Below are 6,381 nucleotides of genomic sequence, written 5' to 3'. Positions count from 1 at the left end.
TCATTTTTGAAAATCGATTTTTACAAAAAACGTTTATTTTTCTTTTAAAAATCGATTGCTCAAAATAAATAATAAATAAATAAAATAAATTAATATAATAAGATAAATAGAGAAAATAGATTATTACCAAAACTAAAAAAAAAACGATTACGTAAAAATCGTTTTTTGAAGCCTTTACTCACGTCCCTATTCTCTTTACGCATAAAACTTATGGAATTAAAGTTCTGTACTTATCTGCTTGCAAATTTTTTTACCATGTAGTTTGATACAATTTTACCCCTTAATGGCACTGGGTGCAATCCAAATAAGTTAAATATTGAAATAAATAGAATTATTAAGATTTACGAATTAGGATTAGATGTACAAATTCTTGGCTATCATCTCATTTTTTAAAATAACTTATACGAAATCAATTTTGTAATAAACTATTGTTATTTTTTTATTTGGGCAAATTGAGATAAGGATTGATGAATTTTGTATGGAATTAAATAAAGCTTTATAATAATAATTATTATTATTATTGGAACTTTTCTATCCCTTAGTCGCCTCTTACGACACCCACGGGATGAAAGGGGGTGGCTAAATTCTATATGTGGTAGCCACTCAGCTCAGTAAGTTTTAATATACTTTAAATTGAAATACCTAAATAAGGGGGCGGCAAAATTTTCTTCCGCCCCGGGCGGCCGACAACTACGCTACGCCACTGATAAGTCTTGAAGAGGTACAAATGCTTTTTTACTAATACACAAACTTCACAGCTGCACGACGAAGGCAATTGTAGTATTTTTAACGATTTAATGGTTTGAACTGTCTAAATATCCGGCGCCACATATTGATCTTATACATTTTTTTGGATTTTAAAAACTTGATGAGTGTCTACACTACTGTCTACACTACCCCAGAAAATTAGGCCATATCTAAGATTTGATGCCACATATCCGTGATATGCCAATAGCCCAATTTTAGCAATTTATTGCACAATTTAAAGATATGTTGTTGACTTAAATAATATGCTGGCTTCTTATTTACAATCAGTTTATTTCTTGACGACACAGTATTACTATTTGGGATATTCAAGAGAGAAAAATTATAAAAGCTAGGGATGTAATATTTAATCAGATAGGATGTCCATCACAGATACCAAAACAAGAAACATTTTCCCACCCCTATTATGATGAAAAAGAAACGTCGAAAATTCAACAACATGAAAATATTTGATCAGAACAACGAAATCAAGAAAAACTGGAATATTTACCACCAAAAGGTCTAGAAGAAACAGAAAAAATATATATAAGACATTAGTTGATTACTTAAAATTGGAATAGGAAAATTATACAATGTGTTGCTTTGAAAAAACAAAGATTTTATTATATAATTTTTCTTTATACAATATGATACAGTATTAATTATAAAAACCCTTAACCTACCTGAAAAAACAAAGAAACGACATTTAAAGCTTTTTACCAATTCCTAAACATAGGAACGTAAAAAACACGGCCCATTTTATCGCTCATGCCGTTCATTCACCTCTAAAAATATTATGACCACATCCCTATTTGCGTCATAAAAAAAAAAGATATTAAAATGTCATTTTTGAAAATCGATTTTTACAAAAAACGTTTATTTTTCTTTTAAAAATCGATTGCTCAAAATAAATAATAAATAAATAAAATAAATTAATATAATAAGATAAATAGAGAAAATAGATTATTACCAAAACTAAAAAAAAAACGATTACGTAAAAATCGTTTTTTGAAGCCTTTACTCACGTCCCTATTCTCTTTACGCATAAAACTTATGGAATTAAAGTTCTGTACTTATCTGCTTGCAAATTTTTTTACCATGTAGTTTGATACAATTTTACCCCTTAATGGCACTGGGTGCAATCCAAATAAGTTAAATATTGAAATAAATAGAATTATTAAGATTTACGAATTAGGATTAGATGTACAAATTCTTGGCTATCATCTCATTTTTTAAAATAACTTATACGAAATCAATTTTGTATCACAGAATTATATTAAAACTAGCTGTGCCCGCGGCTTCGCCCGCGTTGAAATTAGTGTGTCACAAAGTTTTGCCGGCAAACTTCCAGTGAAACTCTCATCAAAATCGGCTTAGCCGTTCCGTAAACCTTCCTCTTGCCAATGGTGGAGCCCTCTACAATGGTGAAACTGCATGAAAATCCGTTCAGTAAATTTTGAGCGAATCGATCACATACACTTTTGGGAACTTTGTTTATAATACACTAACTGTTGCCCGCGATTACGTCCTCGTGGTTATGAAGATATGTATTACTATTAAGATGTTTAACGCAAATTATTTTTTATTTCAGTCACTTGAAATGCTTATCAAACTGAGTAACTTTTTAAAAGGCACAATTTAGCATAATTTAATAGTTATTTTTATAAAACCTCTCTATACACCACATTTTTAGTTTTATTTTCAGGCTGCAGGATAAATAACCTATCAGGCGAACTTATAGCTGCTGTATATGTTTCATACAGACTGTCAACCCCAAATAAACCCCCTTAGCGATGGAATATCGTAAAATCCGTTCTTAGCGGACGTCTGCTAACTATAATCTACATCCCTGCCAAACTTTATCTTTGTCCAACCTGGATGGATAGACCATCCAGCGGTTTTTGAGTTCTCGTGATGAGTGAGTCAGTGACCTTTCTCTTATATATATATATATATATATAAATATATATATATATATAATATATATATATATATACACGGTGATTTTATAACCGTTTTGGAAACGAAATATTTTACTTTGGAATCATCTATAGTACCTATAAAAATTGATAAATCAATTGTAATGTTGATTAAAAAAAAGTTTCAATTTTAATATTCATTTTTACTCGATCGACTTGGAAAGTAGTAAGGCACTGATCATTCATTCATTATTTTATATGAATGAAACACGTCCGTGCGCGTTTCGGTTGATAAAAGTATACCTATAGGCGCGAGCTAGCGAGTAGTTACGTAGATAGACTCGTTTGTCCTTCATACTTTACACGGGCTTAGGACCGTCAGAAATACCTATTTTATTTAAACTTCTTTTCGATTATTAACGACGATTGTTCTTTTCAGAACAAATAAATTTATAAACGGACTGTAGGTATAAATTTCTGGCGTATTTAAAAAATCGGAGCTATCTACAGAATAATTAACTTACATACGTATTAACAGTTTATTTACACTTCTCTGTATCGAAACAACTGCTCAAAATGGAGTCCGCTGCGTTCAATACACAAACGTACACGTTTAATACAATTCTTTTAATTTTCTTAATGTGTCTTTATAACTTTTCACTTCATCAAAAGCGTCCACTATCACAATGCGTAAATCATCACAGCTTTCATATTGACGTGTATAATTTTTTATTTCCGACCACAAGAAAAAATCCAAGGGCGTTAAGTCCAGACTTCCAGGTGGCCAAGACACAGGCCCTCCTCGACCTATCCACCTATCACTAAACTCATTGTCCAGGTACGCACGCACTACACTCGCGTAATGAGCGGGACAGCCGTCGTCTTGGTAGTACATACCTCTCGAGTAAGCTAACGGCACATCGTCTACTAATTCAGATATTATTCTCCTTAACATCTCTAAGTACGAGTTGCCGGTTAGATGACCTTCAATAAAAATAGGCCCTATTAATTGGTCGTTAATAATACCGGCCTACACGTTCACACTGAAACGAACCTGGTGATGGTTTTCTCGTATCAAGTAGGGGTTAATTAGAGCCGAGTAATGCTCATTGTGCACATTGTATAGTCCCACTTGAGTAAACAGTGACTCGTCCGTCCAGAGTATGTTGTCGTTTGTATTATTTAACAAGCACTGGCAAAAGGCGATTCTTGCCGGTGCGTTGTTTATTACGTGGGCGTTACGAAAATGATACGGGTGTAATCCTTGTGTACGTAATATCTTCCATACGAAGTTTTGGCTAACATCGAATTTTCTTGCTGCCATCCTTGTCCTCCGCCGGGTATCGCGCTCGAAGTACTCAAGAACATCTTCAAACTCCGGCGAATAATAATTTAAACGTCCTTGACCTTGTTTACACATGTACCGCTATGGTATTACTGACCGACTGAAAACCAGGGACGCGGGACGCCGACGATTACAGGTGAGCCGTCATTGGTCGACTCCGGCGCAACGCGGTAGCTTTGTTTTTATTGGCTAATACGATTTTGTGACGCAATATTAAAACGTATAGTATTTCTATTTTTAGAATGTACCTACCGTGTAGCGCTACTACTGGTTCTCACTTTTTGTCTGTAAACGATATGAATATCGACTTTGATGAAAAAAAAATTACATATATTTTTAAATTAACGTTATATATAGCTTCTGTTATTGATAAATAATTCAAAATTTTCGTTTCCAAAACGCTTTCAAAATCACCCGGTATATATATATATATATATATATATAATATATATATATATATATATATATATATATATACATATATATAATATATATAATATATATATATATATATATATATATATATATATATATAATATATATATATATATATATATATATATATATAGATTACGATGCATTATTTGGACATCTCCTCACCATATATAGAGCATATATTTTAAATTTCAAGTCTCTTACTTCAAAAACTACTTTCATACAAACTTCCGACCCCCGTTTTATTCCCTTAGGAGTCGGTTTTCGTAAAATCAGTTCTTAGCGGATGTTTACGCCCCATAAGGAACCTACCTGCCAAATTCCAAGTTTGTAGCTGTTATAGTTTCGGAGGTTTCGTGATGAGTGTGTCAACCTACCATCCCCCGTTTTAACTCCAAAAGAGAGTTGATTTCTAAAGACACATTATTTGGACACCTTCTCATCATCTATAAGGCATACATTTTAAATTTCAAGTCTCTTACTTCAAAAACATGGGACTTTCACACAAACTTTCAACCCCTGTTTAACCCCTTTAAGGGTCGAATTTTGTAAAATCCGTTCTTAGCGGATGTCTACGCCCTATAAGGAGCCTTCCTGCCAAGTTTCAAGTTTGTAGCTATTATAGTTTTGGAGATTTCGCGATGAGTGAGTCAGCCTACCATCCCCCGTTTTAACCCCAAAAGGGAGTTAATTTCTAAAAATACATTATTTAGACAACTTTTCACCATCTATAGAGCTTATATTTTAAATTTCAAGTCTCTTACTTCAAAAACATAGGACTTTCATACAAACTTCCAACCACCGTTTTACCCCCTTAGGGGTCGAGTTTCATAAAATCCGTTCTTAGCGGATGCCTACGTCTTATAAGGAACCTACCTGCTAAATTTCAAGTTTGTAGGTGTTATAGTTTCGGAAATTTCGTGATGAGTGAGTGACCTTTCGCTTTTATATATATTATTACTAGCTGTGCCCGCGGCTTCGCCCGCGTTGAAATCAGTGTTTCAAAAAGTTTTACCGGCAAACTTCCAGTGAAACTTTCATCAAAATCGGCTTAGTCATTCCGTAAACCTTCCTCTTGAAGCACTATCTCCATTGGTGAAACCCCATGAAAATCCGTTCAGTAGATTTTGATTTTTTGATTAGGGAATCGACCACATACGCTTTTGGGGACTTTGTTTTATAATATACTAACTGTTGCCCGCGACTACGTTCGCGTGGTTTTGAAGATATGCATTACTATTAAGATGTTTAACGCAAACTATTTTTTTATTTCAGTCACTTGAAATGCTTATCACACTGAGTAACTTTTTAAAAGGCACAATTTCGTATAATATAATAGTTATTTTTATAAAACCTCTCTATGCACCACATTTTAGCTTTATTTTCAGGCTGCAGTATAAATAACCTATCAGGCGAACTTATAGCTGCTGTTTATGTTTCGTACAAACTATCATCCCCAATTAAACCCTCTAAGTGGTGGAATATCGCAAAATCCGTTCTTAGCGGATGCCTACTTACTATAATCTACCTACCTACCAAATTTCATCTTTGTCCATCCTGGATGGATTAAAAACCACTGGATGGTCCCAGCGGTTTTTGAGTTCTCGTGATGAGTGAATCAGTGACCTTTCTCTTTTATATATATAGATTACGATACATTATTTGGACACCTCCTCAGCATCTACTGAGCATACATTTTAAATTTCAAGTCTCTTACTTCAAAAACATATGACTTTCATACAAACTTCCAACCCCCGTTTTACCCCCTTAGGGGTCGAGTTTTGTAAAACCTGTTCTTAACGAATGTCTACGCCCTCTAAGGAGCCTATTTGCCAAATTTCAAGTTTTTAGGTGTAATAGTTTCGGAGATTTCGTGATGAGTGAGTAAACCTACCATCCCCCGTTTTAACCCCAAAAGCGAGTTGATTTCTAAAGATT

This window comes from Melitaea cinxia, chromosome 27 (assembly GCF_905220565.1).
Source record: "Melitaea cinxia chromosome 27, ilMelCinx1.1, whole genome shotgun sequence".
In the NCBI taxonomy this organism is placed as follows: domain Eukaryota; kingdom Metazoa; phylum Arthropoda; class Insecta; order Lepidoptera; family Nymphalidae; genus Melitaea; species Melitaea cinxia.
Note: the sequence above shows the minus strand (reverse complement) of the source record.